Source organism: Brienomyrus brachyistius, chromosome 4 (assembly GCF_023856365.1).
Source record: "Brienomyrus brachyistius isolate T26 chromosome 4, BBRACH_0.4, whole genome shotgun sequence".
NCBI classification, from domain to species: domain Eukaryota; kingdom Metazoa; phylum Chordata; class Actinopteri; order Osteoglossiformes; family Mormyridae; genus Brienomyrus; species Brienomyrus brachyistius.
This window is the reverse complement of record NC_064536.1, coordinates 39,678,764-39,691,047: the sequence shown is the minus strand read 5'-3', so window position 1 is coordinate 39,691,047 and position 12,284 is coordinate 39,678,764. Positions and strand designations below refer to the sequence as shown.

General features: G+C 44.7%; 1 long non-coding RNA gene and 4 other non-coding genes across 5 annotated transcripts; all 5 read right to left on the bottom strand.

Moving 5' to 3' along the window:
• Positions 1-6,431: 6,431 nt before the first annotated feature.
• Positions 6,432-6,503, bottom strand: trnae-uuc (transfer RNA glutamic acid (anticodon UUC)). The gene has a single exon. It is a non-coding gene; the product is annotated as a tRNA-Glu (tRNA).
• Positions 6,504-6,619: 116 nt separating this feature from the next.
• trnar-acg (transfer RNA arginine (anticodon ACG)) lies at positions 6,620-6,692 on the bottom strand. The gene has a single exon. It is a non-coding gene; the product is annotated as a tRNA-Arg (tRNA).
• A 1,010-nt stretch (positions 6,693-7,702) lies between these two features.
• On the bottom strand, positions 7,703-7,774 carry trnae-uuc (transfer RNA glutamic acid (anticodon UUC)). The gene has a single exon. It is a non-coding gene; the product is annotated as a tRNA-Glu (tRNA).
• A 115-nt stretch (positions 7,775-7,889) lies between these two features.
• trnar-acg (transfer RNA arginine (anticodon ACG)) lies at positions 7,890-7,962 on the bottom strand. Its single transcript has one exon. It is a non-coding gene; the product is annotated as a tRNA-Arg (tRNA).
• Positions 7,963-8,888: 926 nt separating this feature from the next.
• Positions 8,889-9,155, bottom strand: LOC125739763 (uncharacterized). The gene is made up of 2 exons (XR_007397296.1): positions 9,085-9,155; positions 8,889-8,941 (listed from the first exon to the last, which is right to left on the bottom strand). It is a non-coding gene; the product is annotated as an uncharacterized LOC125739763 (long non-coding RNA).
• Between the last annotated feature and the right edge of the window lie 3,129 nt (positions 9,156-12,284).

Below are 12,284 nucleotides of genomic sequence, written 5' to 3'. Positions count from 1 at the left end.
ACAGATGATGCATGAATTAGTGTTGATGTGTACTTATACTATGTTTTTGCTTATATGAAAAGTATATTTGTTTGATCCCCCTGTTGCGTCGAAGATTCGTCTGTTTTCATCATTAGAATAATTATGTAGAATCTAGATCGGATCAAGACAGATTCTAGACCCTAATGCAGGAAGCACACAGTGTAAAGTGAGGTAAACCTTCAACAGCACGTCAGTCCATTGCAGGGCACTGGAAGGTGGAGAAATGCCATGTGAACAGAGGAAGCCTGCAAACTGCACACAGACACAGTTATGGCCACATTCAAAACCAGCACTCAGCAGTGCTGGGATGGCAGATGTATGAGTCAGATATCTAATTCCAGCATACATCAAAGACACAGAGGGACATTGATGAACCACAGCAAGACCAACAGAAGACGGGCTTCTGACAGTAAGGCATCCAAATCCGTCACTGTTTACTGTCGATGTCTCATTGTTCTTAAATGAACTGCAGGTGCAGCCAAAGCGGATTTTTAAAAATTCTTTATCTTGCTTGGTTTCCTGTCATACATGTGAGTCACTGGTATTTTTGGTAACATCAAAAGTTAAAGCATGAAATGAAGAACTGTGAGCCCCTGTACATTCTATCAAAGGATATCATCTTTGAGAGAGCTTGTTTGTGCAGTGATACATTTTCTGTGTATTTGTTGTCTGTAAAAAAGAAAACAGTTTGAGCATCAAAGTTTTTGTCCTGCTGTTACCAGGAATAAATATTTGGAATCTTATAATTTTAGAAACATAATTTCATAGTAAAATAATTGATTGTTGGTCTTCATGGTGAATCATTCCTGCTCACAGAGTTTAAAATACAAGCAAATGAAGCAAATAAGTCTAGTTTTTTTCTGAACTGCTATATCCTCATTTTTCTCTTGCAGATGAGCATAGAGCAGCTAAATCATTAGCATGATGTAGAAGATAATTTCAGACAGACACTCATTCTGAAAAGCAGAAATGCCGTCCTACAGGATGTGAGGGTGAGTGTCACAGATCCACCCAACTCCCCTGCTGCTATGGCTCCTGGCCAGGGTGAGCGCCTCTGTCATGACTCCGCCTACCCTCCTCGTTGCCATGGCTCCTGGCCAGGGTGAGCGCCTCTGTCATGACTCCGCCTACCCTCCTCATAGCCATGGCTCCTGGCCAGGGTGAGCGCCTCTGTCATGACTCCGCCTACCCTCCTCATTGCCATGGCTCCTGGCCAGGGTGAGCGCCTCTGTCATGACTCCGCCTACCCTCCTCATTGCCATGACTCCTGGCCAGGATGAGCGCCTCTGTCATGACTCCGCCTACCCTCCTCGTTGCCATGACTCCTGGCCAGGATGAGCGCCTCTGTCATGACTCCGCCTACCCTCCTCGTTGCCATGACTCCTGGCCAGGATGAGCGCCTCTGTCATGACTCCGCCTACCCTCCTCGTTGCCATGGCTCCTGGTCAGGGTGAGCACCTCTGTCATGACTCCGCCTACCCTCCTCGTTGCCATGACTCCTGGCCAGGATGAACGCCTCTTCCCTGACTCCGCCCACCTTCCTTTTGATTCAAACAGGTGCAACGGAGGGTGAGCTACGCGGATGAAGAGATCTGTGTATCCAGGGATGGAGAAAGCCGTTCATGGCCTTGTGATGGCTACAGCCACACAGTAAGAACTTAGTTCAGTATTTGTATGCATTTTCTAATTAAATTGCTTTACAGTAGTAATTCATAGGTTTTAGTTGTGTTTTGTCTTTGGTGTTAGGTGTAGTGCGTGTGTGTATATATATTTTGATATTGTAGGGTTGTGTGCAGTGATTGTTTAATCTCTTTGGTTTGTAGTTACTTTGTTTGTAGGGGATGGTCTTTTATTCAGCGTAAAGGTGTGGCTGAGGGCGGAGGTGTCTCAAAAGACAACCCCTGGAGTAGGAGCGAACCATGTGCTGCCATGGCAAGAGGGGGGAGTTGGGGTTTAGCTGTGTTTTGCTTTGTTTAGTTATATGTAGTGCTTATTTGTTTTATCCCTTTTGTGTGTTAATTGGTTTGGCCAAACCGCTATATATGTTCCCTCATGTTACCATATTAGAAAGGTCAGTTTGCTTCAGTTACTGTTTTGCTTTGTAAAATTATGCCATGTTTGTTTTTGTTGGCCTCTTTTATGGGCCCAGTTATTAAGGTTTTGAGTTTGTTATTGTTTGCATTTCGGGGGTCAATAAAGCTCTGTTTCTTTAATTACGTTACTGCTTGGTCCCTCACAGCCTGGATCATGTGTCTCGTGTCGGGATGGTGGCAGCTGACTCGGGTGTGGCATGCCCCTGGGTTTGCCGCAGCTGCTGCCCAATTCTCCGGGAAGTGTATGGTGTGCATGAAATTCAGTGTGGGAAAGGGCACTCCAACCGACCCTGCAGTGACCCCGAGTCCCCAAAGCCCATTCGATCACCTGCAGATAGATTACAATGAGCTAACGCCGTGCAGGGGATATAAGTATTGCTTGATGATTGTAGATCTGTTTTCCAGATGGGTGGAGGCATTCTCTTGCCGTCGCCCTGATGCTCTGAGCGTGGCTAAATGTCTGCTAAAGGAGGTGATTCTGCGATGGGGCATTCCATCTAAAATCACCACAGACAACGGTCCTGCGTTCATCGCAGAGACCCTGGCTAAATTGGATGCAAATTGATTTGAAGCATTATTGTGCCTATCACCCCTATCACGCGCGGGACAGTCCTGAAACATTTCAGCGGTGCAGGCCAATGGTGAGCCGTTACAGGTGAAACAATTGTTTCACTTAAAGCCGAAGATCGTCCGACCGGAGGCGCGATAAGGCGTTTCTATTGTTTCCTCTTTGGGTCACGTGTTTAGAGGCGCGGAGCTTCCATACGGTCCAGCGATTCCCGATTCATCCACAGGGTGGCGACCTTGCACGCATTTGGCGTGACACTCACGCTTTCCGACTTTCATGCTGTTGCAAGAAGTGTTATGGTAAATATATATTCTTCTACTTTAAGCCCCAAATTAGCTACATCAAAAGCACTGGGGCAGTTTTCAAACCCAACAGACTGTTTACAAGGTAATAAAACTCTTACATGCATGTAAAGCATTGTGCAGATTTATCCGCAATGAAAATCGCATGTCAGCCAGCTGACGAAAGTAGACATCCCTGTAGCCTGGCGGGCCGGGTTCCGCTCCCGGTATGGCAAAGGCAGGTTTTCACGTCTGCAGCCTGGTAGTTTCCAACATGCCTTAAATGAGAAAACATAAAACTCTTCCTGAAAAGTTTTGCTAATTTTCTCATTTAGTGTCAATCATAATTTTAGTTTTAGTTGACTAAATATCATAATTACAGTGAACTAAAACTTCAGTTGATTTAGTCGTCTAAAATTAAAAGTGCTAAGTATAATGTTTAAAGTTCCCCTTCGATTTCTGAAAGTCACTATATTCACCATATGCTCCGGACCCCCCGCGACCCATTAGGATAAGCGGTTTGGAAAATGGATGGGTGGTTGCACTATATTCACCAAGATGAAATGAAAGCAATGTTAACGGATGGTATTAAGGTCTGACTGTGCAGTAAACAAATACACAGATTTCTCTCCTATTTGAAACACAAACTTGTGTTTGTTTACCCCAGAAACTGAGAACTGTAAAATCTCTAGTGCCATTAGTGCAAAATTAAATCACTTCAAAATGCGTAGGCTATAATGCCACCAGGCCTGTTCTCTCTGAATATTAAAACAGAAATATTTAAATAAATATTTGAAGATGGAGGCGGCATGGTGGTTAGCACTGTTGCCTCACACCTCTGGGACCCGGGTTCGTGTCCTCCTGGGTCGCATGTGTGTGGAATTTGCATGTTCTCCCCATGTCGTCTTGGGGTTTCCGTGGCTAATTGGAGTTTCTAAATTGCCCGTGAGTGTGCATGCGTGTGTGTGAATGGTGTGTGAGTGTGCCCTGTGATGGGCTGGCCCCCTATCCAGGGTTGTTCTCTGCCTCGTGTCCATTGCTTCCGGGATAGGCTGCGGACCCCTGCGACCAAGTAAGACAAGCGGTTTGGAAAATGGATGGATATTTGAAGACGTAGTTTATTGGTGCTTTCATGTTCGTTGAAGTTTCTGCTTTTTAACAACTGTATAAAGTGATGTTATTTGTTATATAAATCAACTCAGGTGAAATAAAAAAATGTACGTTTTCAGGGTTGCCAAATCTCAAGCATCTGGCATTACACTCACGCATTCAGATTCACGCAGGAAATCTTACGGTCAACTGGTAATGTTCCATTATAAACCAAAAATTTGCTACGTCAAATGGGAATTTACACGGTTAAATACAGACTATTTACAAGGTAAGAACTGTTACATTTGTGTGCAGACAACTCGAACTGAAAACCTCACTCCAGCCACCTGGCTGAAGTTGGTAACCCCACGTTTTATTTGGAATAAAAAGTAAAATCCGCTGTTTTGTAAGCTGGCTTACCTTGTTTTAATAGTAGTTTTTCCGATTAATTCCATCCCTGGCTTTGTATCCGAAGTGTTAAAAGTAATTCCCCGCATACCCCCCCGCTGAGTAGCCACTTATCCTCCCTGGCGCCATGAAGATGTTGCGCAGCAAAAGTTTAAAACAAGGTGGAGCCTGTTATACTGTTAACGTTTGTTTTCTTGTTTAAGGAGCTGCTGGTCCCCGTGTTTAGAAGATGGTTAGCTGAAAAAGCCTTGCCATTCAGGGTGCGCCGATCATACTGTCCCCACACCACCTTATTTTATTATTCTGGCCCCGAGTTGATTCGCGTGGACGCGCATTGCACGTGCTGAAAACCTACTGTTGACTGATCCATCGGAGGTGAGGCGGGCCTATAACTAAATAACCTGTAACTTAGATCATTTTGAATAACTGAGTGACCTGTAGTCGGCATTTTGTTGCTTATCACAAGCGAGACGATTAATGAAATTATCTTGAATACCTATGAAAACATAAATTTGTATTTTTTTACTGATGTAACAGGCCTGTAATGGTTTAATCCAACTCCTGAATGATTAAGATCCTAGCTAGTGCAGTAACACTAATACAGCATGTGGCGAATAGAAATGTATTTTTTCTCTCTGTTTCTGGCTGTTCTAGTAATGAATATAAAATTTGAACAACATGAAGATATTCCTGTGCTGTACACACGCATTTCCCTGTTCTGCACACACACATGTCCCTGTTCTGCACACACACATGTCCCTGTGCTGTACACACACATGTCCCTGTGCTATACACACGCATGTCCCTGTGCTGCACACACACATGTCCCTGTTCTGGACACACACACATGTCCCTGTTCTGCACACACACATGTCCCTGTGCTATACACACACATGTCCCTGTGCTGTACACACACATGTCCCTGTGCTATACACACGCATGTCCCTGTGCTGTACACACGCATGTCCCTGTGCTGTACACACGCATGTTCCTGTTCTGCACACACACATGTCCCTGTTCTGCACACACACATGTCCCTGTTCTGCACACACACATGTCCCTGTGCTATACACACGCATGTCCCTGTGCTGCACACACACATGTCCCTGTTCGGCACACACGCATGTCCCTGTTCTGCACACACGCATGTCCCTGTGCTGCACACACACGCATGTCCCTGTGCTGTACACACGCATGTCCCTGTTCTGCACACACACATGTCCCTGTTCGGCACACACGCATGTCCCTGTTCTGCACACACGCATGTCCCTGTGCTGCACACACACGCATGTCCCTGTGCTGTACACACGCATGTCCCTGTTCTGCACACACACATGTCCCTGTTCGGCACACACGCATGTCCCTGTGCTGCACACACGCATGTCCCTCTGCTGCACACATGCACATATTAAGTAAATCCAGCTAACTGAGAACACCTGCTTCATGGAATACCCCCCTTCTTCCCCTGTCTCTCTTATTACATAATTGACTACAAATGCTTGATTTCCTCAAAGACCATATTTAGCAGTGATTTCTCTAAAAATGCTTTGCAATATATTGATAATTCCTGACCTGTTCAGGAAAAATTAGACTCATGTCCTATCCCTGTCATAATTATGATGCACACATCACTGAAACAGAAGGAAACCGTACTAGGAGTAAGACTTATCTTCATGGTATAACCGAAATCATTAATATAAAAACAATCAATAGAAAGTCAACTAACACAAATCTGTGAAGGACTTGGAAAATTGAAAACACTTTGCAAATATGCCTTATCATAATCTCTGCACTGTCCCGGTTTTGTCCAGTGCGGGGCTCAACAAGTGACACAAAGAGAAAAGGATTAAACGCATTTGCATTTGGCTGTTTCAACACGGGTAAGATATTTATTTTCCGTATGAATTGCATTTCGTAACCAACAAAAGTTATAAAGATCAGTTGCAGGGGTGCAGTCAACGATAAATACAATTCCCATACCGGGAGTCGAACCCGGGCCGCCTGGGTGAAAACCAGGAATCCTAACCGCTAGACCATATGGGAGACCATGCAGCCTGCCTCTTGTGAGCTCCCTGTCTGCAGCTGATGCGAGGAAGCCAAGACGTTGGTAGCATGGAGCAGCTAAAGCAGAAGGCATTATAGTAAAGGAAAGAAATGTCCGAGCCAGCCAGGAGTCGAACCTAGAATCTTCTGATCCGTAGTCAGACGCGTTATCCATTGCGCCACTGGCCCACAGCATGGAAGGACAAACAAGTAACGCAAAGAGAAAAGGATTAAATGCATTTGCATCCAGATCTTTCTTGTGTCGATTTCACACTTCAGATGACTTTCAAGTATTTCTTAAAAACAGATTCTTCCTCTCAGTATCAAATAATGTCACAAGAAATTTCATCTTTTTAAGTAGCAATAATGCTTATGAGAATGACAGATGGAAAATCAACTAAAAGTAAATGCTACAGTCTGAAAATACGGAATGCTTCCCAAATCTGTCTGTCATCTATGTTCCTTTTTCCAGCCTCCTTTCGGCTTTAGAGCAACAAATGTTTCAGCCCCCTATTGGCCAGTTGAAGAAGTGTTTCAACTAAATGTTTTACAACGGTCTCGACCAATTGGCCAAGCGAGGTGACTGGCCCCGTGTGGTTGGCCAGTGAAACAAGGACCCGCCCGCCCCGCTTACGCGCGGGTGTTGCAGCACGGACATTCTCTTCGCATCGGTGACGGTTTTGGCTTCGCATCCAGCATCCTAGACAATGCACACATTTATGGCCGAAAAACTGCTAAATTTGAGCAAAATCTCTCGTATTTTTTGTGTTTTCTTTTTGACTGTTTCACCACGGGTAAGATATTTTTTTTCTGTACAAATTGCATTTCGTAAACAACAAAAGTTATTTTATGGTAAAAGTTCATTTTCTCAAGTAATTCATTTCATTTTGTGTGTCTGATCTGAATTGTCGGGGACAGTGTTTTTCAGGGGTAACCTGGCACGGCACCACAACCTACGACTGGAGGAAATGGGCGCTGAGATTATTCTTTAGCTTGGCTTAAAAATATTAAAAATGTAATAAATATTGTGACACCAAAGTATGGCAAAATCGCATGCAAGGTGACAGCTCCACCTGAGTTGTATGTAATGGCTGGTCAGTATTTCCAGCAAGATTGTTAGACTTCCCAGGAAGAGCATTTTTGCTGCCTTGGCTCAAGGACACGATTAGTTGCAAGGCTGCAGACAACGATAAGTACAATTCCCATACCGGGAGTCGAACCCGGGCCGCCTGGGTGAAAACCAGGAATCCTAACTGCTAGACCATATGGGAGACCATGCAGCCAGCCTCTTGTGAGCTCCCTGTCTGCAGCTGATGCGAGGAAGCCAAGACGTTGGTAGCATGGAGCGGCTAAAGCAGAAGGCATTCTGGAAAGGAAAGAAATATCCGAGCCAGCCAGGTGTCGAACCTAGAATCTTCTGAGCCGTAGTCAGACGCGTTATCCATTGCGCCACTGGCCCACAGCATGGAAGGGCAAACAAGTAACGCAAAGAGAAAAGGATTAAATGCATTTGCATCCAGATCTATCTTGTGTCGATTTCACACTTCAGATGACTTTCAAGTATTTCTTAAAAACAGATTCTTCCTCTCAGTATCAAATAATGTCACAAGAAATTTCATCTTTTTAAGTAGCAATAATGCTTATGAGAATGACGGATGGAAAATCAACTAAAAGTAAATGCTACAGTCTGAAAATACGGAATGCTTCCCACATCTGTCTGTCATCTATGTTCCTTTTGCCAGCCTCCTTTCGGCTTTAGTGCAACAAATGTTTCAGCCCTCTATTGGCCAGTTGAAGAAGTGTTTCAACTAAATGTTTTACAACGGTCTCGACCGATTGGCCAAGCGAGGCGACTGGCCCCGTGTGGTTGGACAGTGAAACAAGGACCCGCCCGCCCCGCTGACACGCTGGTGTTACAGCACGGACATTCTCTTCGCATCGGTGACGTTTTTGGCTTCGCATCCAGCATCCTAGACAATGCACACATTTATGGCCGAAAAACTGCGTAATTTGAGCAAAACCTCTCGTATTTTTTGTGTTTTCTTTTTGGCTGTTTCACCACGGGTAAGATATTTTTTTTCTGTACAAATTGCATTTCTTAACCAACAAAAGTTATTTTATGGTAAAAGTTCATTTTCTCAAGTAATTCATTTCATTTTGTGTGTCTGATCTGAAGTGTCGGGGACAGTGTTTTTCAGGGGTAACCTGGCATGTGTAACCGGTCTCGTTTGGGTCTTTGTTTACGGCCCGATCGCGCCAAGCGAGTCCAGTTAAAACATAGTCCCGGTTAAAGTTCGAGAGCTGATGCTCTTACTCTGCGTTGTGTATTTTTTTTGTTGTGTGTGGTGTGTGGGTGCGGGAGAGGGAGAGACGACACCGCGTGGCTTCCTCTGGACTCGGGATCCGACGTCCCTTTATTGGCACGTGTCTTTTCCTCTCTCTGGTAATGAAGAGCAAAGTATTAATTCCCCAGCAGCATGTAGCAGCTCAACATTCTCTTCCTCGAAGAGACAGGGAAAGAGCAAAATGAAAAAAAAAATATACATCAATATATAAAAAAAATAAAACAAACAAAACATACCTGGTAATGAAGAGCAAAGTATTAATTCCCCAGCAGCATGTAGCAGCTCAACATTCTGCCCATGTGCACCCCAACAATAAAAAGAAAAACACAAACCAAAGTAAGTTCATACATTAAAATATTGCTTGATATATATTAATAATGATATGTTTAAACTTTTGTTACAGGAATTTTGTATAATAATAAAAGGATTATTTTCTATTTAATTGGGTTAATGAGAGAGCCATGTTACCTCTTCCTCGAAGAGACAGGGAAAGAGGAAGAGGAAACACGTCACGCCCCCTTTTTACCAGTGGGAGGCACCATGAAGCAGGGCCTTCTGGGAATTCTCCTTACTCCCTCTCCTATTCATTTTACCAGGATTTTAATAAATAAGGAATTTTGAGTAATTATACATACCAAAACAACTTTGTTACATTCACCCCCCTAGAATTACACAAAATTCTTACATAGGGCGGGAGAGAGAAAAAAAAACAGACCAGGAAAGAGCATTATACAAACACAGTATAACCCAGTGAATCAACTACCCCAAAGTAGGGTCAAGGAGCACTTGAAGCATGCATGGCGCCTTGCAAAACCTCAAAGAACATCCTCGGGAAACCATAGTGCCATATACACTACACAGCTCAGTCCAATGACTGTTAACACCCATGACAGCAACATCATGGTACATACTGGACTTAATAGAAAAAAAAAAAAGAAGAGGAAAAACACCATTCATTGTGCCAAATAACAAAAAGAAACAAAGAAAAAACAAGCACTAATGTGTCTCCAATCTATCTACTCTGAAAGGAGGAAGTAACATGTGACATAGACTCAAGCAACCGTCGAACAGGTTTAATCATCCTCCCAAACCGTGAAACACGAGAGCCCTCACCTACATTAACTTGAGGCTGGCTAAACCCAGGGTGGGAAAGGATGTGGGGTAAAGGAGATACAACTACAGCACCTTCACTAGGAGAACCCCTAGAGTCTACCAAATTATGACATGTCGGACTAGAGGTATCAACTGCAGTCTCTGTACAAGGGGTATCTGGCTGTGCAGCCGCCGTCTGACTACTGACTGGAGAGGTATCACAACCTTCAGATCCAACGTGATCAACACTAGCAGAGAGATCCTGTAAGGAGCCAGCTGGAGAAAGCACAGATGAGGGTACATCAGAATCAACTACTGACAAATTGTCATTACTCACAACTGAAGAGAGCACATTATTACCTTCAGTCCTCTGGGAGACAGGCCCATCAGAAAGGCATTCCCCCAGTGGCAGAAACCCAGCGTGGAGAAGTAAATTGCGATGGACAACTCTTACATTGCCATTGCCATCCTTGACCCGATAGACGTGAGTGGAGGGATTTGACTCTACCACTGTATACAATACAGGTTCCCACTTATCAGCTAATTTGTGTTTCCCCCTTACACCTTTGTTAGCTACCAGTACAGCATCACCAATGCACAAGGCATAACCTTTGGCTCTCTTATTGTATTGTTGAGCCTGGTGTCGCTGCTCAGCAGTGGAATTCTTTTGAGCAAGAAGCATTGCTGAACGAAGGTTATCCACTAAGGACTTCACATACTTATCATAATCACACACCGAGGGATCGCGAAGGACATTTCTGAAAACTAAATCGACTGGCAGTCTGGGAACCCGACCAAACATGAGGACATGTCATGGACAGTGCAATTATAAACAAAAGTCATACTTTGTACCAACTGTGGCCACTTGTGCTTTGCTGCTGGAGGCAGCGATCGCAGCATGTTACCCAGTGTACGATTGAACCTCTCAGTTCCACCATTACCCATCGGATGGTACGGTGTGGTCCGTGACTTCTCAATATTGGTCAACTCTAGAAGCTCAGCAAGTAACTCACTGCCAAAACTCGTGCCCTGATCAGAGTGCAGTCTTTCAGGAAAGCCATAAACACAAAAGAACCCATCCCAAAGTTTCTTTGCCACGGTCTTTGCTGTTTGGTCCCGACAAGGAAAAGCATGTGCCAGCTTAGTAAAATGGTCAGTAATCACCAACACATCTACAGACTTATCATTATGTTCTGCTGACCAAAAGTCAATACAGACCAGCTCAAGTGGAGCTGAGGTCTTAATATTCTCCAAGGGAGCTCTCGCTGAAGGTTCAGGAGTCTTACTGACAACACATCGCCTACATGTTTTCACGTGGGCACGAACATCTTTCTCCATGTCACACCAGAAGAAGCGCTGCCGAGCAAGAGACAGAGTACGGGGAAAGCCCTGATGACCAGCACTATCGTGAATACCAGTTAGTGCAAGTGATCTCAAGGACTTAGGAACCACAAATTGGAATCGCTTATGTTTGGTCATAGGATCTTTCGTGACACGATACAGGACACCATTCAATATTGTCAACTTATCCCACTGCTTTAGAAGTTTTAATGTCTGAACAGTCACATGGGCTCGTTCCCGCCTCGAAGGCCTACGCTTCCTCACCACGTAAGGTACCACACTGGCGATTACCTGATCTTGGCTCTGATGGGACTGTAAGTCAGACAGGGAAAGGGTTTGAAACACCTCGTTAGCAGGAGGGACCACATCACTCAGGCTTCCAGCCAAAGTCAATGCACGCTGGGCTGAGGCTGATTCCCAACCATCATGTGCGGACAATAAAGAAGAGACCACCTCAGATGACAACGGGGCAGATGCAGCGTCTGAATGCACAAGCGAGTGAGGCATGCAAGAAAGCCGAAAAGCATCCTGAAGAAGCTCATGCCTCACACCTTGCGTCTGGTCAAGCAACACAGAGTATGATTCCGACATTAGCCGACGGTAAAGTGGTTTCACAAAGGGCTCCCTGCTCAATGCATCAGCCACCACATTCTGTCTGCCAGGAATATACTTGATGTCGAAAGAATAAGCAGCTAGTTTTGACACCCATCGCTGCTCGCAAGCGTCCAGCTTCGGCTTGGTTAAAATATAAGACAGTGGATTGTTGTCTGTCCATACCGTAAACTCATGACCCTTGAGCCAATGACTAAACTTGTCGCACACTGCCCACTTTAAGGCAAGAAACTCCAACTTGTATGCAGGATAATTAACCTGACTACGTGTAAGGGATTTACTGGCAAAGGCTACCGGCCTAGCTTTCTCCTCCCCCTCCGGGACCTGCGAAAGTACAGCTCCGAGACCATCAAGCGAAGCATCAGTGGACAGAACAAACGGACAACTGAAG